We start from the raw sequence: 24,531 nt of genomic DNA, 5'->3' as shown, positions 1-24,531 counted from the left end.
CACATGAAAAAATGTTCAAGGTCATTAGCAATCAGAGAAATGCAAATCAAAACCACAATGAGGTTCCACCTCACCCCGGTTAGAATGGCTCACATTCAGAAATCTACCAACAACAGATGCTGGCGAGGATGTGGGGAAAAAGGGACACTAACCCACTGTTGGTGGGAATGCAAACTGGTCAAGCCACTATGGAAATCAGTCTGGAGATTCCTCAGAAACCTGAAGATAACCCTACCGTTCGACCCAGCCATCCCACTCCTTGGAATTTACCCAAAGGAATTTAAATTGGCAAACAAAAAAGCAGTCTGCACCCTAATGTTTATTGCAGCACAATTCACAATAGCTAAGACCTGGAACCAACCTAAATGCCCATCAACGGTAGACTGGATAAAGAAATTATGGGATATGTACTCTTTAGAATACTATACTGCAGTAAGAAACAACGAAATCCAGTCATTTGCAACAAAATGGAGGAATCTGGAACACATCATGCTAAGTGAAGTAAGCCAGTCCCAAAGGGACAAATACCATATGTTCTCCCTGATCGGTGACAACTGACTGAACACCAAAAAGGAAACTTGTTGAAGTGAAAGGGACACTATGGGAAACGGTGACTTGATCAGCATAGCCCTGACTGTTAATGAACAACTTAATACATTATCCCTCTTAGTAGTTTCTTTGTCTGTTCTACTTAATATGACTGATTTAATTCTGTAATTAATACACAGTTATTCTTAAGTGTTGAAATTTAACTGAATTGTGATCCCTGTTAAACATAAGAGTAGGAATAAGAGAGGGAAGAGATATATAATTTGGGACATGCTCAAGCTGACTTGCCCCAAATGGTAGAGTTAGAAACATACCAGGGGATTCCAAATTAATCCCATCAAGGTGGCATGTACCAATGCCATCTCACTAGTCCAAGTGATCAATTTCAGTTCGCAATTGATCATAATGAAAGGACTAAGAGTCAAAGGGAGCACATAAGCAAGTCTAGTACCTGCTAACACTAACCGATAGAATAAATAAAGGGGAGAGTGATCCAACATGGGAAGTGAGATACTCAGCAGACTCATAGAATGGCAGATGCCCTAAATAGCACTCTGGCCTCAGAATCAGCCCTAAAGGCACTCGGATCTGGCTGAAAAGCCCATGAGAGTATTTCAGGCATGGAAAGCCAAGACACTCTGGCAAAAGATCTCTGTGAGTGAGATCTCAGTGGAAAGAACAGGTCTTCAAAGAAGGAGGTACCTTTCTCTGAAGGGAGGAGAGAACCTCCACTTTGACTATGACCTTGTCTAAACAAGATAAGAGTCGGAGAACTCAAGGGGCTTCCATAGCCTTGGAAACTCATGACTGGAGCATAGGGAGATTACTGATGCCATAGACAGGAGTGTCAATTGGTAAAGTCAACAACAGGAGTCACTGTGCACTTACTCCTCATGTAGGATCTCTGTCCTTAATGTGCTGTGCATTGAGATTTAATGCTATAATGAGTACTCAAATAATATATTTCACTTTGTGTTTCTATGGGGGTGCAAACTGTTGAAATCTTTACTTAATGCATACTAAACTGATCCTCTGTAAAAAAAAAAAAAAAAAAAAAAAAAGAAAGAAAAGAAAAGAAACTATCAACTCCCAACTTGACTCTCACTGGGATTAAACATGACAATAGGTCTGATCTGATTTCATCATCATTAAAAAAAATCATCTATTATTTTTCACTTTATGTTTCTGTGTGGGAGCAAACTGTTGAAAGCCTTACTTAATGTATACTAAGCTGATCTTCTGTATATTAAGATAATCGAAAATGAACCTTGATGTGAATGGAAGGGGAGAGGGAGTGGGAAAGGGGAGGGTTGTGGGTGGGAGGGACGGTACGGGGGGGAAGCCATAGTAATCCAATATTCGTACTTTGGAAACGTATATTCATTAAATAAAAGTTAAAAAAAAAAAAAAAAAAAAAAAGAAATAAGCAGCATACAGAGTTCTGTAGCATGGGAGTAGCAATATGCAACACGAGGGATATCCAGAACCCGATTGTGGGAGTCGCAGCTTACGGACGATCTGTTACATGGGTGAATGGAAAAGCATTTTCCGGGAGTTGTGTAACTTGTGTGTAGAGAGAAGCAGTTTACAAGAGTTCTGTAGGCGGGGTGTAGAGTGAAGCACTTTAGAGATTTCTGTAGAGTGGGAGTAACAACACCCAATATGAGTGCTTTTTATAACCTGAGTTTAGGAGAAGTAGCGAACGGGCGTTCTGTAAGCTGGATGAAGGCAAATGCAGTTAGGGAAGTTCTATATTCTGTGTGCGGAGAGAAGCACTTTACAAGAGTCGTGCAGCCTGGGAGTAGACAGTCGCAATATTCGGGATATCTGTAGCCTGAGTGTAGCAGACGCAGCTTACAGGATTTCTCTCTCCTTGGTCTAGAGGGAAGCAGTTTCCAAGAGTTCTGTAGCCTGAGTGTAGAAATAAGCAGTATAGAGAGTTCTGTAGCATGGGAGTAGCAATATGCAACACGAGGGATGTCCAGAACCCGAGTGTGGGAGTCGCAGCTTATGGACTGACTATCTGTTACATGCGTGAAGGGAAATGCATTTACCGGGAGTTGTGTTACTTGTGTGTAGAGAGAAGCAGTATCAAGAGTTCTGTAGCCTGGGAATAGGCACTCGCAATATACAGGATTTCAGTAACCAGGTTGTAGAGGGAAGCACTTCACAGAGTATCTGTATGCTGGGTGTCGAGAGAAGCAATTTACAGAGTTCTGTAGCATGGGAGTAGAAATGCGCAATGCGTGTTGTCTGTATCTTCACTGTAGGACACGCAGTGTTCGGGAGTTCTGTAAGCTGGGTGTGGAGAAATGCAGTTTCTGGGAGCTGTGTATCCGGTGTGCAGAGAGAACCAGTTTCCAAGAGTTCTGTAGCCTGGGTGTAGAATGCAGCAGTTTACAGAGTTTTGTAGTGTGGGAGTAGCAACACGCAATATGAGGGTTTTTTTATAACCTGAGTGTGGGAGACGCAGCTTATTGGCATTCTGTAAGCTGGGTGAAGGGAAATGCAGTTTACAGGAGTTCTGTAGCCTGGGTGTAGAGAGAAGCAGTTTAGAAACATCTGTAGCCCGGGAGAATGCCTTCGCAATATGAAGGAAACCTGTAATCTGAGCGTAGCAGTCGTAGCTTACAGCATTTCTCTATCCCTGCTCTAGAGAGAAGCAGTTTACAAGAGTTCTGTAGGCTGTGTGTAGAGCGAAGCACTTTAGAGATTTCTGTAGAGTGGGAGTTACATTACGCAATATGCAGGTTTTCTATAACCTGAGTTTGGGAGAAGCAGCTAACGGGCGTTCTGTAAGCTGGATGAAGGCAAATGCAGTTTAGGGAAGTTCTATATTCTGTGTGCGGAGAGAAGCACTTTACAAGAGTTGTGCAGCCTGGGAGTAGACAGTCGCAATATTCGGGATATCTGTAGCCTGAGTGTAGCAGACGCAGCTTACAAGATTTCTCTCTCCTTGGTCTAGAGGGAAGCAGTGTACAAGAGTTCTGTAGCCTGAGTGTAGAAATAAGCAGCATACAGAGTTCTGTAGCATGGGAGTAGCAATATGCAACACGAGGGATATCCAGAACCCGATTGTGGGAGTCGCAGCTTACGGACGATCTGTTACATGGGTGAATGGAAAAGCATTTTCCGGGAGTTGTGTAACTTGTGTGTAGAGAGAAGCAGTTTACAAGAGTTCTGTAGGCGGGGTGTAGAGTGAAGCACTTTAGAGATTTCTGTAGAGTGGGAGTAACAACACCCAATATGAGTGCTTTTTATAACCTGAGTTTAGGAGAAGTAGCGAACGGGCGTTCTGTAAGCTGGATGAAGGCAAATGCAGTTAGGGAAGTTCTATATTCTGTGTGCGGAGAGAAGCACTTTACAAGAGTCGTGCAGCCTGGGAGTAGACAGTCGCAATATTCGGGATATCTGTAGCCTGAGTGTAGCAGACGCAGCTTACAGGATTTCTCTCTCCTTGGTCTAGAGGGAAGCAGTTTCCAAGAGTTCTGTAGCCTGAGTGTAGAAATAAGCAGTATAGAGAGTTCTGTAGCATGGGAGTAGCAATGTGCAACACGAGGGATGTCCAGAACCCGAGTGTGGGAGTCGCAGCTTATGGACTGACTATCTGTTACATGCGTGAAGGGAAATGCATTTACCGGGAGTTGTGTTACTTGTGTGTAGAGAGAAGCAGTATCAAGAGTTCTGTAGCCTGGGAATAGGCACTCGCAATATACAGGATTTCAGTAACCAGGTTGTAGAGGGAAGCACTTCACAGAGTATCTGTATGCTGGGTGTCGAGAGAAGCAATTTACAGAGTTCTGTAGCATGGGAGTAGAAATGCGCAATGCGTGTTGTCTGTATCTTCACTGTAGGACACGCAGTGTTCGGGAGTTCTGTAAGCTGGGTGTGGAGAAATGCAGTTTCTGGGAGCTGTGTATCCGGTGTGCAGAGAGAACCAGTTTCCAAGAGTTCTGTAGCCTGGGTGTAGAATGCAGCAGTTTACAGAGTTTTGTAGTGTGGGAGTAGCAACACGCAATATGAGGGTTTTTTTATAACCTGAGTGTGGGAGACGCAGCTTATTGGCATTCTGTAAGCTGGGTGAAGGGAAATGCAGTTTACAGGAGTTCTGTAGCCTGGGTGTAGAGAGAAGCAGTTTAGAAACATCTGTAGCCCGGGAGAATGCCTTCGCAATATGAAGGAAACCTGTAATCTGAGCGTAGCAGTCGTAGCTTACAGCATTTCTCTATCCCTGCTCTAGAGAGAAGCAGTTTACAAGAGTTCTGTAGGCTGGGTGTAGAGCGAAGCACTTTAGAGATTTCTGTAGAGTGGGAGTTACATTACGCAATATGCAGGTTTTCTATAACCTGAGTTTGGGAGAAGCAGCTAACGGGCGTTCTGTAAGCTGGATGAAGGCAAATGCAGTTTAGGGAAGTTCTATATTCTGTGTGCGGAGAGAAGCACTTTACAAGAGTCGTGCAGCCTGGGAGTAGACAGTCGCAATATTCGGGATATCTGTAGCCTGAGTGTAGCAGACGCAGCTTACAAGATTTCTCTCTCCTTGGTCTAGAGGGAAGCAGTGTACAAGAGTTCTGTAGCCTGAGTGTAGAAATAAGCAGCATACAGAGTTCTGTAGCATGGGAGTAGCAATATGCAACACGAGGGATATCCAGAACCCGATTGTGGGAGTCGCAGCTTACGGACGATCTGTTCCATGGGTGAATGGAAAAGCATTTTCCGGGAGTTGTGTAACTTGTGTGTAGAGAGAAGCAGTTTACAAGAGTTCTGTAGGCGGGGTGTAGAGTGAAGCACTTTAGAGATTTCTGTAGAGTGGGAGTAACAACACCCAATATGAGTGCTTTTTATAACCTGAGTTTAGGAGAAGTAGCGAACGGGCGTTCTGTAAGCTGGATGAAGGCAAATGCAGTTAGGGAAGTTCTATATTCTGTGTGCGGAGAGAAGCACTTTACAAGAGTCGTGCAGCCTGGGAGTAGACAGTCGCAATATTCGGGATATCTGTAGCCTGAGTGTAGCAGACGCAGCTTACAGGATTTCTCTCTCCTTGGTCTAGAGGGAAGCAGTTTCCAAGAGTTCTGTAGCCTGAGTGTAGAAATAAGCAGCATACAGAGTTCTGTAGCATGGGAGTAGCAATATGCAACACGAGGGATATCCAGAACCCGATTGTGGGAGTCGCAGCTTACGGACGATCTGTTCCATGGGTGAATGGAAAAGCATTTTCCGGGAGTTGTGTAACTTGTGTGTAGAGAGAAGCAGTTTACAAGAGTTCTGTAGGCGGGGTGTAGAGTGAAGCACTTTAGAGATTTCTGTAGAGTGGGAGTAACAACACCCAATATGAGTGCTTTTTATAACCTGAGTTTAGGAGAAGTAGCGAACGGGCGTTCTGTAAGCTGGATGAAGGCAAATGCAGTTAGGGAAGTTCTATATTCTGTGTGCGGAGAGAAGCACTTTACAAGAGTCGTGCAGCCTGGGAGTAGACAGTCGCAATATTCGGGATATCTGTAGCCTGAGTGTAGCAGACGCAGCTTACAGGATTTCTCTCTCCTTGGTCTAGAGGGAAGCAGTTTCCAAGAGTTCTGTAGCCTGAGTGTAGAAATAAGCAGTATAGAGAGTTCTGTAGCATGGGAGTAGCAATATGCAACACGAGGGATGTCCAGAACCCGAGTGTGGGAGTCGCAGCTTATGGACTGACTATCTGTTACATGCGTGAAGGGAAATGCATTTACCGGGAGTTGTGTTACTTGTGTGTAGAGAGAAGCAGTATCAAGAGTTCTGTAGCCTGGGAATAGGCACTCGCAATATACAGGATTTCAGTAACCAGGTTGTAGAGGGAAGCACTTCACAGAGTATCTGTATGCTGGGTGTCGAGAGAAGCAATTTACAGAGTTCTGTAGCATGGGAGTAGAAATGCGCAATGCGTGTTGTCTGTATCTTCACTGTAGGACACGCAGTGTTCGGGAGTTCTGTAAGCTGGGTGTGGAGAAATGCAGTTTCTGGGAGCTGTGTATCCGGTGTGCAGAGAGAACCAGTTTCCAAGAGTTCTGTAGCCTGGGTGTAGAATGAAGCAGTTTACAGAGTTTTGTAGTGTGGGAGTAGCAACACGCAATATGAGGGTTTTTTTATAACCTGAGTGTGGGAGACGCAGCTTATTGGCATTCTGTAAGCTGGGTGAAGGGAAATGCAGTTTACAGGAGTTCTGTAGCCTGGGTGTAGAGAGAAGCAGTTTAGAAACATCTGTAGCCCGGGAGAATGCCTTCGCAATATGAAGGAAACCTGTAATCTGAGCGTAGCAGTCGTAGCTTACAGCATTTCTCTATCCCTGCTCTAGAGAGAAGCAGTTTACAAGAGTTCTGTAGGCTGTGTGTAGAGCGAAGCACTTTAGAGATTTCTGTAGAGTGGGAGTTACATTACGCAATATGCAGGTTTTCTATAACCTGAGTTTGGGAGAAGCAGCTAACGGGCGTTCTGTAAGCTGGATGAAGGCAAATGCAGTTTAGGGAAGTTCTATATTCTGTGTGCGGAGAGAAGCACTTTACAAGAGTTGTGCAGCCTGGGAGTAGACAGTCGCAATATTCGGGATATCTGTAGCCTGAGTGTAGCAGACGCAGCTTACAAGATTTCTCTCTCCTTGGTCTAGAGGGAAGCAGTTTCCAAGAGTTCTGTAGCCTGAGTGTAGAAATAAGCAGCATACAGAGTTCAGTAGCATGGGAGTAGCAATATGCAACACGAGGGATATCCAGAACCCGATTGTGGGAGTCGCAGCTTATGGACGATCTGTTCCATGGGTGAATGGAAAAGCATTTTCCGGGAGTTGTGTAACTTGTGTGTAGAGAGAAGCAGTTTACAAGAGTTCTGTAGGCGGGGTGTAGAGTGAAGCACTTTAGAGATTTCTGTAGAGTGGGAGTAACAACACCCAATATGAGCGCTTTTTATAACCTGAGTTTAGGAGAAGCAGCGAACGGGCGTTCTGTAAGCTGGATGAAGGCAAATGCAGTTAGGGAAGTTCTATATTCTGTGTGCGGAGAGAAGCACTTTACAAGAGTCGTGCAGCCTGGGAGTAGACAGTCGCAATATTCGGGATATCTGTAGCCTGAGTGTAGCAGACGCAGCTTACAGGATTTCTCTCTCCTTGGTCTAGAGGGAAGCAGTTTCCAAGAGTTCTGTAGCCTGAGTGTAGAAATAAGCAGTATAGAGAGTTCTGTAGCATGGGAGTAGCAATATGCAACACGAGGGATGTCCAGAACCCGAGTGTGGGAGTCGCAGCTTATGGACTGACTATCTGTTACATGCGTGAAGGGAAATGCATTTACCGGGAGTTGTGTTACTTGTGTGTAGAGAGAAGCAGTATCAAGAGTTCTGTAGCCTGGGAATAGGCACTCGCAATATACAGGATTTCAGTAACCAGGTTGTAGAGGGAAGCACTTCACAGAGTATCTGTATGCTGGGTGTCGAGAGAAGCAATTTACAGAGTTCTGTAGCATGGGAGTAGAAATGCGCAATGCGTGTTGTCTGTATCTTCACTGTAGGACACGCAGTGTTCGGGAGTTCTGTAAGCTGGGTGTGGAGAAATGCAGTTTCTGGGAGCTGTGTATCCGGTGTGCAGAGAGAACCAGTTTCCAAGAGTTCTGTAGCCTGGGTGTAGAATGCAGCAGTTTACAGAGTTTTGTAGTGTGGGAGTAGCAACACGCAATATGAGGGTTTTTTTATAACCTGAGTGTGGGAGACGCAGCTTATTGGCATTCTGTAAGCTGGGTGAAGGGAAATGCAGTTTACAGGAGTTCTGTAGCCTGGGTGTAGAGAGAAGCAGTTTAGAAACATCTGTAGCCCGGGAGAATGCCTTCGCAATATGAAGGAAACCTGTAATCTGAGCGTAGCAGTCGTAGCTTACAGCATTTCTCTATCCCTGCTCTAGAGAGAAGCAGTTTACAAGAGTTCTGTAGGCTGTGTGTAGAGCGAAGCACTTTAGAGATTTCTGTAGAGTGGGAGTTACATTACGCAATATGCAGGTTTTCTATAACCTGAGTTTGGGAGAAGCAGCTAACGGGCGTTCTGTAAGCTGGATGAAGGCAAATGCAGTTTAGGGAAGTTCTATATTCTGTGTGCGGAGAGAAGCACTTTACAAGAGTTGTGCAGCCTGGGAGTAGACAGTCGCAATATTCGGGATATCTGTAGCCTGAGTGTAGCAGACGCAGCTTACAAGATTTCTCTCTCCTTGGTCTAGAGGGAAGCAGTGTACAAGAGTTCTGTAGCCTGAGTGTAGAAATAAGCAGCATACAGAGTTCTGTAGCATGGGAGTAGCAATATGCAACACGAGGGATATCCAGAACCCGATTGTGGGAGTCGCAGCTTACGGACGATCTGTTCCATGGGTGAATGGAAAAGCATTTTCCGGGAGTTGTGTAACTTGTGTGTAGAGAGAAGCAGTTTACAAGAGTTCTGTAGGCAGGGTGTAGAGTGAAGCACTTTAGAGATTTCTGTAGAGTGGGAGTAACAACACACAATATGAGTGCTTTTTATAACCTGAGTTTAGGAGAAGTAGCGAACGGGCGTTCTGTAAGCTGGATGAAGGCAAATGCAGTTAGGGAAGTTCTATATTCTGTGTGCGGAGAGAAGCACTTTACAAGAGTCGTGCAGCCTGGGAGTAGACAGTCGCAATATTCGGGATATCTGTAGCCTGAGTGTAGCAGACGCAGCTTACAGGATTTCTCTCTCCTTGGTCTAGAGGGAAGCAGTGTACAAGAGTTCTGTAGCCTGAGTGTAGAAATAAGCAGTATAGAGAGTTCTGTAGCATGGGAGTAGCAATGTGCAACACGAGGGATGTCCAGAACCCGAGTGTGGGAGTCGCAGCTTATGGACTGACTATCTGTTACATGCGTGAAGGGAAATGCATTTACCGGGAGTTGTGTTACTTGTGTGTAGAGAGAAGCAGTATCAAGAGTTCTGTAGCCTGGGAATAGGCACTCGCAATATACAGGATTTCAGTAACCAGGTTGTAGAGGGAAGCACTTCACAGAGTATCTGTATGCTGGGTGTCGAGAGAAGCAATTTACAGAGTTCTGTAGCATGGGAGTAGAAATGCGCAATGCGTGTTGTCTGTATCTTCACTGTAGGAAACGCAGTGTTCGGGAGTTCTGTAAGCTGGGTGTGGAGAAATGCAGTTTCTGGGAGCTGTGTATCCGGTGTGCAGAGAGAACCAGTTTCCAAGAGTTCTGTAGCCTGGGTGTAGAATGAAGCAGTTTACAGAGTTTTGTAGTGTGGGAGTAGCAACACGCAATATGAGGGTTTTTTTATAACCTGAGTGTGGGAGACGCAGCTTATTGGCATTCTGTAAGCTGGGTGAAGGGAAATGCAGTTTACAGGAGTTCTGTAGCCTGGGTGTAGAGAGAAGCAGTTTAGAAACATCTGTAGCCCGGGAGAATGCCTTCGCAATATGAAGGAAACCTGTAATCTGAGCGTAGCAGTCGTAGCTTACAGCATTTCTCTATCCCTGCTCTAGAGAGAAGCAGTTTACAAGAGTTCTGTAGGCTGTGTGTAGAGCGAAGCACTTTAGAGATTTCTGTAGAGTGGGAGTTACATTACGCAATATGCAGGTTTTCTATAACCTGAGTTTGGGAGAAGCAGCTAACGGGCGTTCTGTAAGCTGGATGAAGGCAAATGCAGTTTAGGGAAGTTCTATATTCTGTGTGCGGAGAGAAGCACTTTACAAGAGTTGTGCAGCCTGGGAGTAGACAGTCGCAATATTTGGGATATCTGTAGCCTGAGTGTAGCAGACGCAGCTTACAAGATTTCTCTCTCCTTGGTCTAGAGGGAAGCAGTGTACAAGAGTTCTGTAGCCTGAGTGTAGAAATAAGCAGCATACAGAGTTCTGTAGCATGGGAGTAGCAATATGCAACATGAGGGATATCCAGAACCCGATTGTGGGAGTCCCAGCTTACGGACGATCTGTTACATGGGTGAATGGAAAAGCATTTTCCGGGAGTTGTGTAACTTGTGTGTAGAGAGAAGCAGTTTACAAGAGTTCTGTAGGCGGGGTGTAGAGTGAAGCACTTTAGAGATTTCTGTAGAGTGGGAGTAACAACACCCAATATGAGTGCTTTTTATAACCTGAGTTTAGGAGAAGTAGCGAACGGGCGTTCTGTAAGCTGGATGAAGGCAAATGCAGTTAGGGAAGTTCTATATTCTGTGTGCGGAGAGAAGCACTTTACAAGAGTCGTGCAGCCTGGGAGTAGACAGTCGCAATATTCGGGATATCTGTAGCCTGAGTGTAGCAGACGCAGCTTACAGGATTTCTCTCTCCTTGGTCTAGAGGGAAGCAGTTTCCAAGAGTTCTGTAGCCTGAGTGTAGAAATAAGCAGCATACATGCCTACAAGAAACACATCTTTCCAACAAAGATCCATACAGACTGAAAGTGAAAGGCTGGAAAAAGATATACCATGCCAACAGAAATGAAAAAAGAGCAGGCGTAGCCATCTTAATATCAGACACCATAAACTTTACCACAAAAACCATTAAGAGAGACAAAGAGGGACACTACATAATGATTAAGGGATCAATTCAACAGGAAGATATAACAATTATCAATGTATATGCACCTAACTACAGGGCACCGGTTTATCTAAAAGATTTGTTAACGGACTTAAAGGGAGACTTAGACCCCAATACAATAGTACTGGGGGACTTCAATACTCCACTCTCAGAAATAGACAGATCAATAGGACAGAAGATCAACAAGGATACAGTAGATTTAAACGACACTATAGCCCAAATGGATCTAACAGATATATACAGAACTTTCAATCCTACAGCTAAAGATTACACATTCTTCTCAGCAGTACATGGAACCTTCTCTAGGATTGACCACATACTAGGCCATAAAGCAAGTCTCAGCAAATTCAAAAGAATTAGAATCATACCATGCAGCTTCTCAGACCATAAAGGAATGAAGTTGGAAATGAACAACTCAGGAATCCCTAGATCATACGCAAACACATGGAGATTGAACAACATGCTCCTGAATGAACAATGGGTCATAGAAGAAATCAAAAGAGAAATCAAAAACTTTCTGGAAGTAAATGAGGATAACAGCACAACATACCAAAACTTATGGGACGCAGCAAAAGCAGTGTTAAGAGGAAAGTTTATATCAATAGGTGCCTACATCAAGAAATTGGAAAGGCACCAAATAGATGAGCTTTCTACTCACCTCAAGGATCTAGAAAACCTACAGCAAATCAGACCCAAATCTAGTAGGAGAAGAGAAATAATTAAAATCAGAGAAGAAATCAACAGGATTGAATCAAGAAAAACATTACAAAAAATCAGCCAAACGAGGAGCTGGTTTTTTGAAAAAATAAACAAAATTGACACCCCATTGGCCCAACTAACTAAAAAAAGAAGAGAAAAGACCCAAATCAATAAAATCAGAGATGAAAAAGGAAATGTAACAACAGACACCACAGAAATAAAAAGAATCATCAGAAATTACTACAAGGACTTGTATGCCAGCAAACAGGGAAACCTATCAGAAATGGATAGATTCCTGGACACATGCAACCTACCTAAATTGAACCAGGAAGACATCGAAAACCTAAACAGACCCATAACTGAGACAGAAATTGAAACAGTAATAAAGGCCCTCCCAACAAAGAAAAGCCCAGGACCAGATGGATTCACTGCTGAATTCTACCAGACATTTAAAGAAGAACTAACTCCAATTCTTCTCAAACTATTCAGAACAATTGAAGAAGAGGGAATCCTCCCAAATTCTTTCTATGAAGCCAGCATCACCTTAATTCCTAAGCCGGGAAAAGATGCAGCACTGAAAGAGAATTACAGACCAATATCCCTGATGAACATAGATGCAAAAATCCTCAATAAAATTCTCGCCAACAAAATGCAACAACACATCAGAAAGATCATCCACCCAGACCAAGTGGGATTTATCCCTGGTATGCAGGGATGGTTTAATGTGCGCAAGACAATCAATGTGATACACCACATTAACAGACTGCAGAAGAAAAACCATATGATTCTCTCAATAGATGCCGAGAAAGCATTTGATAAAATACAACACCCGTTCATGATGAAAACTCTAAGCAAACTGGGTTTGGAAGGAACATTCCTCAATACAATCAAAGCAATTTATGAAAAACCCACAGCCAACATCCTATTGAATGGGGAAAAGTTGGAAGCATTTCCACTGAGATCTGGGACCAGACAGGGATGTCCACTCTCACCACTGCTATTCAATATAGTTCTGGAGGTTCTAGCCAGAGCTATTAGGCAAGAAAAAGAAATTAAAGGGATACAAATTGGGAAGGAAGAACTCAAACTATCCCTCTTTGCAGATGACATGATTCTTTATTTAGGGGACCCAAAGAACTCTACCAAGAGACTATTGGAACTCATAGAAGAGTTTGGCAAAGTAGCAGGGTATAAAATCAATGCACAAAAATCAACAGCCTTTGTATACACAGACAATGCCATGGCTGAGGAAGAAATTCTAAGATCAATCCCATTCACAATAGCTACAAAAACAATCAAATACCTTGGAATAAACTTAACCAAGGACGTTAAAGATCTCTACGATGAAAATTACAAAACCTTAAGGAAAGAAATAGAAGAGGATACCAAGAAATGGAAAAATCTTCCATGCTCATGGATTGGAAGAATCAATATCATCAAAATGTCCATTCTCCCAAAAGCAATTTATAGATTCAATGCAATACCAATCAAGATACCGAAGACCTTCTTCTCAGATCTGGAAAAATTGGTGCTGAAATTTATATGGAGGCACAAGAGACCTCGAATAGCTAAAGCAATCTTGTACAACAAAAACAAAGCCGGAGGCATCACAATACCAGATTTCAGGACATACTACAGGGCAGTTGTAATCAAAACAGCATGGTACTGGTACAGAAACAGAAGGATAGACCAATGGAACAGAATTGAAATACCAGAAATCAACCCAAACATCTACAGCCAACTTATATTTGATCAAGGATCTAAAACTAATTCCTTGAGCAAGGACAGTCTATTCAATAAATGGTGCTGGGAAAATTGGATTTCCACGTGCAGAATCATGAAGCAAGACCCCTACCTTACACCTTACACCAAAATCCACTCAACATGGATTAAAGACCTAAATCTACGACCTGACACCATCAAGTTACTAGAGAACATTGGAGAAACCCTTCAAGATATTGGCACAGGCAAAGAGTTTCTGGAAAAGACCCGGGAGGCACAGGCAGTCAAAGCCAAAATTAACTATTGGGATTGCATCAAATTGAGAAGTTTCTGTACTGCAAAAGAAACAGTCAGGAGAGTGAAGAGACAACCATCAGAATGGGAAAAAATATTTGCAAACTATGCAACAGATAAAGGGTTAATAACCAGAATCTACAAAGAGATCAAGAAACTCCACAAAAACAAAACCAACAACCCAATTAAGAGATGGGCCAAGGACCTCAATAGACATTTTTCAAAAGAGGAAATCCAAATGGCCAACAGGCACATGAAAAAATGTTCAAGGTCATTAGCAATCAGAGAAATGCAAATCAAAACCACAATGAGGTTCCACCTCACCCCGGTTAGAATGGCTCACATTCAGAAATCTACCAACAACAGATGCTGGCGAGGATGTGGGGAAAAAGGGACACTAACCCACTGTTGGTGGGAATGCAAACTGGTCAAGCCACTATGGAAATCAGTCTGGAGATTCCTCAGAAACCTGAAGATAACCCTACCGTTCGACCCAGCCATCCCACTCCTTGGAATTTACCCAAAGGAATTTAAATTGGCAAACAAAAAAGCAGTCTGCACCCTAATGTTTATTGCAGCACAATTCACAATAGCTAAGACCTGGAACCAACCTAAATGCCCATCAACGGTAGACTGGATAAAGAAATTATGGGATATGTACTCTTTAGAATACTATACTGCAGTAAGAAACAACGAAATCCAGTCATTTGCAACAAAATGGAGGAATCTGGAACACATCATGCTAAGTGAAGTAAGCCAGTCCCAAAGGGACAAATACCATATGTTCTCCCTGATCGGTGACAACTGACTGAACACCAAAAAGGAAACTTGTTGAAGTGAAAGGGACACTATGGGAAACGGTGACTTGATCAGCATAGCCCTGACTGTTAATGAACAACTTAATACATTATCCCTCTTAGTAGTTTCTTTGTCTGTTCTACTTAATATGACTGATTTAATTCTGTAATTAATACACAGTTATTCTTAAGTGTTGAAATTTAACTGAATTGTGATCCCTGTTAAACATAAGAGTAGGAATAAGAGAGGGAAGAGATATATAATTTGGGACATGCTCAAGCTGACTTGCCCCAAATGGTAGAGTTAGAAACATACCAGGGGATTCCAAATTAATCCCATCAAGGTGGCATGTACCAATGCCATCTCACTAGTCCAAGTGATCAATTTCAGTTCGCAATTGATCATAATGAAAGGACTAAGAGTCAAAGGGAGCACATAAGCAAGTCTAGTACCTGCTAACACTAACCGATAGAATAAATAAAGGGGAGAGTGATCCAACATGGGAAGTGAGATACTCAGCAGACTCATAGAATGGCAGATGCCCTAAATAGCACTCTGGCCTCAGAATCAGCCCTAAAGGCACTCGGATCTGGCTGAAAAGCCCATGAGAGTATTTCAGGCATGGAAAGCCAAGACACTCTGGCAAAAGATCTCTGTGAGTGAGATCTCAGTGGAAAGAACAGGTCTTCAAAGAAGGAGGTACCTTTCTCTGAAGGGAGGAGAGAACCTCCACTTTGACTATGACCTTGTCTAAACAAGATAAGAGTCGGAGAACTCAAGGGGCTTCCATAGCCTTGGAAACTCATGACTGGAGCATAGGGAGATTACTGATGCCATAGACAGGAGTGTCAATTGGTAAAGTCAACAACAGGAGTCACTGTGCACTTACTCCTAATGTAGGATCTCTGTCCTTAATGTGCTGTGCATTGAGATTTAATGCTATAATGAGTACTCAAATAATATATTTCACTTTGTGTTTCTATGGGGGTGCAAACTGTTGAAATCTTTACTTAATGCATACTAAACTGATCCTCTGTAAAAAAAAAAAAAAAAAAAAAAAAAAAGAAAGAAAAGAAAAGAAACTATCAACTCCCAACTTGACTCTCACTGGGATTAAACATGACAATAGGTCTGATCTGATTTCATCATCATTAAAAAAAATCATCTATTATTTTTCACTTTATGTTTCTGTGTGGGAGCAAACTGTTGAAAGCCTTACTTAATGTATACTAAGCTGATCTTCTGTATATTAAGATAATCGAAAATGAACCTTGATGTGAATGGAAGGGGAGAGGGAGTGGGAAAGGGGAGGGTTGTGGGTGGGAGGGACGGTACGGGGGGGAAGCCATAGTAATCCATTATTCGTACTTTGGAAACGTATATTCATTAAATAAAAGTTAAAAAAAAAAAAAAAGAAATAAGCAGCATACAGAGTTCTGTAGCATGGGAGTAGCAATATGCAACACGAGGGATATCCAGAACCCGATTGTGGGAGTCGCAGCTTACGGACGATCTGTTACATGGGTGAATGGAAAAGCATTTTCCGGGAGTTGTGTAACTTGTGTGTAGAGAGAAGCAGTTTACAAGAGTTCTGTAGGCAGGGTGTAGAGTGAAGCACTTTAGAGATTTCTGTAGAGTGGGAGTAACAACACCCAATATGAGTGCTTTTTATAACCTGAGTTTAGGAGAAGTAGCGAACGGGCGTTCTGTAAGCTGGATGAAGGCAAATGCAGTTAGGGAAGTTCTATATTCTGTGTGCGGAGAGAAGCACTTTACAAGAGTCGTGCAGCCTGGGAGTAGACAGTCGCAATATTCGGGATATCTGTAGCCTGAGTGTAGCAGACGCAGCTTACAGGATTTCTCTCTCCTTGGTCTAGAGGGAAGCAGTTTCCAAGAGTTCTGTAGCCTGAGTGTAGAAATAAGCAGTATAGAGAGTTCTGTAGCATGGGAGTAGCAATATGCAACACGAGGGATGTCCAGAACCCGAGTGTGGGAGTCGCAGCTTATGGACTGACTATCTGTTACATGCGTGAAGGGAAATGCATTTACCGGGAGTTGTGTTACTTGTGTGTAGAGAGAAGCAGTATCAAGAGTTCTGTAGCCTGGGAATAGGCACTCGCAATATACAGGATTTCAGTAACCAGGTTGTAGAGGGAAGCACTTCACAGAGTATCTGTATGCTGGGTGTCGAGAGAAGCAATTTACAGAGTTCTGTAGCATGGGAGTAGAAATGCGCAATGTGTGTTGTCTGTATCTTCACTGTAGGACACGCAGTGTTCGGGAGTTCTGTAAGCTGGGTGTGGAGAAATGCAGTTTCTGGGAGCTGTGTATCCGGTGTGCAGAGAGAACCAGTTTCCAAGAGTTCTGTAGCCTGGGTGTAGAATGCAGCAGTTTACAGAGTTTTGTAGTGTGGGAGTAGCAACACGCAATATGAGGGTTTTTTTATAACCTGAGTGTGGGAGACGCAGCTTATTGGCATTCTGTAAGCTGGGTGAAGGGAAATGCAGTTTACAGGAGTTCTGTAGCCTGGGTGTAGAGAGAAGCAGTTTAGAAACATCTGTAGCCCGGGAGAATGCCTTCGCAATATGAAGGAAACCTGTAATCTGAGCGTAGCAGTCGTAGCTTACAGCATTTCTCTATCCCTGCTCTAGAGAGAAGCAGTTTACAAGAGTTCTGTAGGCTGTGTGTAGAGCGAAGCACTTTAGAGATTTCTGTAGAGTGGGAGTTACATTACGCAATATGCAGGTTTTCTATAACCTGAGTTTGGGAGAAGCAGCTAACGGGCGTTCTGTAAGCTGGATGAAGGCAAATGCAGTTTAGGGAAGTTCTATATTCTGTGTGCGGAGAGAAGCACTTTACAAGAGTTGTGCAGCCTGGGAGTAGACAGTCGCAATATTCGGGATATCTGTAGCCTGAGTGTAGCAGACGCAGCTTACAAGATTTCTCTCTCCTTGGTCTAGAGGGAAGCAGTGTACAAGAGTTCTGTAGCCTGAGTGTAGAAATAAGCAGCATACAGAGTTCTGTAGCATGGGAGTAGCAATATGCAACACGAGGGATATCCAGAACCCGATTGTGGGAGTCGCAGCTTACGGACGATCTGTTACATGGGTGAATGGAAAAGCATTTTCCGGGAGTTGTGTAACTTGTGTGTAGAGAGAAGCAGTTTACAAGAGTTCTGTAGGCGGGGTGTAGAGTGAAGCACTTTAGAGATTTCTGTAGAGTGGGAGTAACAACACCCAATATGAGTGCTTTTTATAACCTGAGTTTAGGAGAAGTAGCGAACGGGCGTTCTGTAAGCTGGATGAAGGCAAATGCAGTTAGGGAAGTTCTATATTCTGTGTGCGGAGAGAAGCACTTTACAAGAGTCGTGCAGCCTGGGAGTAGACAGTCGCAATATTCGGGATATCTGTAGCCTGAGTGTAGCAGACGCAGCTTACAGGATTTCTCTCTCCTTGGTCTAGAGGGAAGCAGTTTCCAAGAGTTCTGTAGCCTGAGTGTAGAAATAAGCAGTATAGAGAGTTCTGTAGCATGGGAGTAGCAATGTGCAACACGAGGGATGTCCAGAACCCGAGTGTGGGAGTCGCAGCTTATGGACTGACTATCTGTTACATGCGTGAAGGGAAATGCATTTACCGGGAGTTGTGTTACTTGTGTGTAGAGAGAAGCAGTATCAAGAGTTCTGTAGCCTGGGAATAGGCACTCGCAATATACAGGATTTCAGTAACCAGGTTGTAGAGGGAAGCACTTCACAGAGTATCTGTATGCTGGGTGTCGAGAGAAGCAATTTACAGAGTTCTGTAGCATGGGAGTAGAAATGCGCAATGCGTGTTGTCTGTATCTTCACTGTAGGACACGCAGTGTTCGGGAGTTCTGTAAGCTGGGTGTGGAGAAATGCAGTTTCTGGGAGCTGTGTATCCGGTGTGCAGAGAGAACCAGTTTCCAAGAGTTCTGTAGCCTGGGTGTAGAATGCAGCAGTTTACAGAGTTTTGTAGTGTGGGAGTAGCAACACGCAATATGAGGGTTTTTTTATAACCTGAGTGTGGGAGACGCAGCTTATTGGCATTCTGTAAGCTGGGTGAAGGGAAATGCAGTTTACAGGAGTTCTGTAGCCTGGGTGTAGAGAGAAGCAGTTTAGAAACATCTGTAGCCCGGGAGAATGCCTTCGCAATATGAAGGAAACCTGTAATCTGAGCGTAGCAGTCGTAGCTTACAGCATTTCTCTATCCCTGCTCTAGAGAGAAGCAGTTTACAAGAGTTCTGTAGGCTGTGTGTAGAGCGAAGCACTTTAGAGATTTCTGTAGAGTGGGAGTTACATTACGCAATATGCAGGTTTTCTATAACCTGAGTTTGGGAGAAGCAGCTAACGGGCGTTCTGTAAGCTGGATGAAGGCAAATGCAGTTTAGGGAAGTTCTATATTCTGTGTGCGGAGAGAAGCACTTTACAAGAGTCGTGCAGCCTGGGAGTAGACAGTCGCAATATTCGGGATATCTGTAGCCTGAGTGTAGCAGACGCAGCTTACAAGATTTCTCTCTCCTTGGTCTAGAGGGAAGCAGTGTACAAGAGTTCTGTAGCCTGAGTGTAGAAATAAGCAGCATACAGAGTTCTGTAGCATGGGAGTAGCAATATGCAACACGAGGGATATCCAGAACCCGATTGTGGGAGTCGCAGCTTACGGACGATCTGTTCCATGGGTGAATGGAAAAGCATTTTCCGGGAGTTGTGTAACTTGTGTGTAGAGAGAAGCAGTTTACAAGAGTTCTGTAGGCGGGGTGTAGAGTGAAGCACTTTAGAGATTTCTGTAGAGTGGGAGTAACAACACCCAATATGAGTGCTTTTTATAACCTGAGTTTAGGAGAAGTAGCGAACGGGCGTTCTGTAAGCTGGATGAAGGCAAATGCAGTTAGGGAAGTTCTATATTCTGTGTGCGGAGAGAAGCACTTTACAAGAGTCGTGCAGCCTGGGAGTAGACAGTCGCAATATTCGGGATATCTGTAGCCTGAGTGTAGCAGACGCAGCTTACAGGATTTCTCTCTCCTTGGTCTAGAGGGAAGCAGTTTCCAAGAGTTCTGTAGCCTGAGTGTAGAAATAAGCAGCATACAGAGTTCTGTAGCATGGGAGTAGCAATATGCAACACGAGGGATATCCAGAACCCGATTGTGGGAGTCGCAGCTTACGGACGATCTGTTCCATGGGTGAATGGAAAAGCATTTTCCGGGAGTTGTGTAACTTGTGTGTAGAGAGAAGCAGTTTACAAGAGTTCTGTAGGCGGGGTGTAGAGTGAAGCACTTTAGAGATTTCTGTAGAGTGGGAGTAACAACACCCAATATGAGTGCTTTTTATAACCTGAGTTTAGGAGAAGTAGCGAACGGGCGTTCTGTAAGCTGGATGAAGGCAAATGCAGTTAGGGAAGTTCTATATTCTGTGTGCGGAGAGAAGCACTTTACAAGAGTCGTGCAGCCTGGGAGTAGACAGTCGCAATATTCGGGATATCTGTAGCCTGAGTGTAGCAGACGCAGCTTACAGGATTTCTCTCTCCTTGGTCTAGAGGGAAGCAGTGTACAAGAGTTCTGTAGCCTGAGTGTAGAAATAAGCAGCATAGAGAGTTCTGTAGCATGGGAGTAGCAATATGCAACACGAGGGATGTCCAGAACCCGAGTGTGGGAGTCGCAGCTTATGGACTGACTATCTGTTACATGCGTGAAGGGAAATGCATTTACCGGGAGTTGTGTTACTTGTGTGTAGAGAGAAGCAGTATCAAGAGTTCTGTAGCCTGGGAATAGGCACTCGCAATATACAGGATTTCAGTAACCAGGTTGTAGAGGGAAGCACTTCACAGAGTATCTGTATGCTGGGTGTCGAGAGAAGCAATTTACAGAGTTCTGTAGCATGGGAGTAGAAATGCGCAATGCGTGTTGTCTGTATCTTCACTGTAGGACACGCAGTGTTCGGGAGTTCTGTAAGCTGGGTGTGGAGAAATGCAGTTTCTGGGAGCTGTGTATCCGGTGTGCAGAGAGAACCAGTTTCCAAGAGTTCTGTAGCCTGGGTGTAGAATGCAGCAGTTTACAGAGTTTTGTAGTGTGGGAGTAGCAACACGCAATATGAGGGTTTTTTTATAACCTGAGTGTGGGAGACGCAGCTTATTGGCATTCTGTAAGCTGGGTGAAGGGAAATGCAGTTTACAGGAGTTCTGTAGCCTGGGTGTAGAGAGAAGCAGTTTAGAAACATCTGTAGCCCGGGAGAATGCCTTCGCAATATGAAGGAAACCTGTAATCTGAGCGTAGCAGTCGTAGCTTACAGCATTTCTCTATCCCTGCTCTAGAGAGAAGCAGTTTACAAGAGTTCTGTAGGCTGTGTGTAGAGCGAAGCACTTTAGAGATTTCTGTAGAGTGGGAGTTACATTACGCAATATGCAGGTTTTCTATAACCTGAGTTTGGGAGAAGCAGCTAACGGGCGTTCTGTAAGCTGGATGAAGGCAAATGCAGTTTAGGGAAGTTCTATATTCTGTGTGCGGAGAGAAGCACTTTACAAGAGTTGTGCAGCCTGGGAGTAGACAGTCGCAATATTCGGGATATCTGTAGCCTGAGTGTAGCAGACGCAGCTTACAAGATTTCTCTCTCCTTGGTCTAGAGGGAAGCAGTGTACAAGAGTTCTGTAGCCTGAGTGTAGAAATAAGCAGCATACAGAGTTCTGTAGCATGGGAGTAGCAATATGCAACACGAGGGATATCCAGAACCCGATTGTGGGAGTCGCAGCTTACGGACGATCTGTTCCATGGGTGAATGGAAAAGCATTTTCCGGGAGTTGTGTAACTTGTGTGTAGAGAGAAGCAGTTTACAAGAGTTCTGTAGGCGGGGTGTAGAGTGAAGCACTTTAGAGATTTCTGTAGAGTGGGAGTAACAACACCCAATATGAGTGCTTTTTATAACCTGAGTTTAGGAGAAGTAGCGAACGGGCGTTCTGTAAGCTGGATGAAGGCAAATGCAGTTAGGGAAGTTCTATATTCTGTGTGCGGAGAGAAGCACTTTACAAGAGTCGTGCAGCCTGGGAGTAGACAGTCGCAATATTCGGGATATCTGTAGCCTGAGTGTAGCAGACGCAGCTTACAGGATTTCTCTCTCCTTGGTCTAGAGGGAAGCAGTTTCCAAGAGTTCTGTAGCCTGAGTGTAGAAATAAGCAGTATAGAGAGTTCTGTAGCATGGGAGTAGCAATGTGCAACACGAGGGATGTCCAGAACCCGAGTGTGGGAGTCGCAGCTTATGGACTGACTATCTGTTACATGCGTGAAGGGAAATGCATTTACCGGGAGTTGTGTTACTTGTGTGTAGAGAGAAGCAGTATCAAGAGTTCTGTAGCCTGGGAATAGGCACTCGCAATATACAGGATTTCAGTAACCAGGTTGTAGAGGGAAGCACTTCACAGAGTATCTGTATGCTGGGTGTCGAGAGAAGCAATTTACAGAGTTCTGTAGCATGGGAGTAGAAATGCGCAATGCGTGTTGTCTGTATCTTCACTGTAGGACACGCAGTGTTCGGGAGTTCTGTAAGCTGGGTGTGGAGAAATGCAGTTTCTGGGAGCTGTGTATCCGGTGTGCAGAGAGAACCAGTTTCCAAGAGTTCTGTAGCCTGGGTGTAGAATGCAGCAGTTTACAGAGTTTTGTAGTGTGGGAGTAGCAACACGCAATATGAGGGTTTTTTTATAACCTGAGTGTGGGAGACGCAGCTTATTGGCATTCTGTAAGCTGGGTGAAGGGAAATGCAGTTTACAGGAGTTCTGTAGCCTGGGTGTAGAGAGAAGCAGTTTAGAAACATCTGTAGCCCGGGAGAATGCCTTCGCAATATGAAGGAAACCTGTAATCTGAGCGTAGCAGTCGTAGCTTACAGCATTTCTCTATCCCTGCTCTAGAGAGAAGCAGTTTACAAGAGTTCTGTAGGCTGTGTGTAGAGCGAAGCACTTTAGAGATTTCTGTAGAGTGGGAGTTACATTACGCAATATGCAGGTTTTCTATAACCTGAGTTTGGGAGAAGCAGCTAACGGGCGTTCTGTAAGCTGGATGAAGGCAAATGCAGTTTAGGGAAGTTCTATATTCTGTGTGCGGAGAGAAGCACTTTACAAGAGTTGTGCAGCCTGGGAGTAGACAGTCGCAATATTCGGGATATCTGTAGCCTGAGTGTAGCAGACGCAGCTTACAAGATTTCTCTCTCCTTGGTCTAGAGGGAAGCAGTGTACAAGAGTTCTGTAGCCTGAGTGTAGAAATAAGCAGCATACAGAGTTCTGTAGCATGGGAGTAGCAATATGCAACACGAGGGATATCCAGAACCCGATTGTGGGAGTCGCAGCTTACGGACGATCTGTTCCATGGGTGAATGGAAAAGCATTTTCCGGGAGTTGTGTAACTTGTGTGTAGAGAGAAGCAGTTTACAAGAGTTCTGTAGGCGGGGTGTAGAGTGAAGCACTTTAGAGATTTCTGTAGAGTGGGAGTAACAACACCCAATATGAGTGCTTTTTATAACCTGAGTTTAGGAGAAGTAGCGAACGGGCGTTCTGTAAGCTGGATGAAGGCAAATGCAGTTAGGGAAGTTCTATATTCTGTGTGCGGAGAGAAGCACTTTACAAGAGTCGTGCAGCCTGGGAGTAGACAGTCGCAATATTCGGGATATCTGTAGCCTGAGTGTAGCAGACGCAGCTTACAGGATTTCTCTCTCCTTGGTCTAGAGGGAAGCAGTTTCCAAGAGTTCTGTAGCCTGAGTGTAGAAATAAGCAGCATACAGAGTTCTGTAGCATGGGAGTAGCAATATGCAACACGAGGGATATCCAGAACCCGATTGTGGGAGTCGCAGCTTACGGACGATCTGTTCCATGGGTGAATGGAAAAGCATTTTCCGGGAGTTGTGTAACTTGTGTGTAGAGAGAAGCAGTTTACAAGAGTTCTGTAGGCGGGGTGTAGAGTGAAGCACTTTAGAGATTTCTGTAGAGTGGGAGTAACAACACCCAATATGAGTGCTTTTTATAACCTGAGTTTAGGAGAAGTAGCGAACGGGCGTTCTGTAAGCTGGATGAAGGCAAATGCAGTTAGGGAAGTTCTATATTCTGTGTGCGGAGAGAAGCACTTTACAAGAGTCGTGCAGCCTGGGAGTAGACAGTCGCAATATTCGGGATATCTGTAGCCTGAGTGTAGCAGACGCAGCTTACAGGATTTCTCTCTCCTTGGTCTAGAGGGAAGCAGTGTACAAGAGTTCTGTAGCCTGAGTGTAGAAATAAGCAGCATAGAGAGTTCTGTAGCATGGGAGTAGCAATATGCAACACGAGGGATGTCCAGAACCCGAGTGTGGGAGTCGCAGCTTATGGACTGACTATCTGTTACATGCGTGAAGGGAAATGCATTTACCGGGAGTTGTGTTACTTGTGTGTAGAGAGAAGCAGTATCAAGAGTTCTGTAGCCTGGGAATAGGCACTCGCAATATACAGGATTTCAGTAACCAGGTTGTAGAGGGAAGCACTTCACAGAGTATCTGTATGCTGGGTGTCGAGAGAAGCAATTTACAGAGTTCTGTAGCATGGGAGTAGAAATGCGCAATGCGTGTTGTCTGTATCTTCACTGTAGGACACGCAGTGTTCGGGAGTTCTGTAAGCTGGGTGTGGAGAAATGCAGTTTCTGGGAGCTGTGTATCCGGTGTGCAGAGAGAACCAGTTTCCAAGAGTTCTGTAGCCTGGGTGTAGAATGCAGCAGTTTACAGAGTTTTGTAGTGTGGGAGTAGCAACACGCAATATGAGGGTTTTTTTATAACCTGAGTGTGGGAGACGCAGCTTATTGGCATTCTGTAAGCTGGGTGAAGGGAAATGCAGTTTACAGGAGTTCTGTAGCCTGGGTGTAGAGAGAAGCAGTTTAGAAACATCTGTAGCCCGGGAGAATGCCTTCGCAATATG

This window comes from Oryctolagus cuniculus, chromosome 3 (genome assembly GCF_964237555.1).
Source record: "Oryctolagus cuniculus chromosome 3, mOryCun1.1, whole genome shotgun sequence".
In the NCBI taxonomy this organism is placed as follows: domain Eukaryota; kingdom Metazoa; phylum Chordata; class Mammalia; order Lagomorpha; family Leporidae; genus Oryctolagus; species Oryctolagus cuniculus.
Note: the sequence above shows the minus strand (reverse complement) of the source record.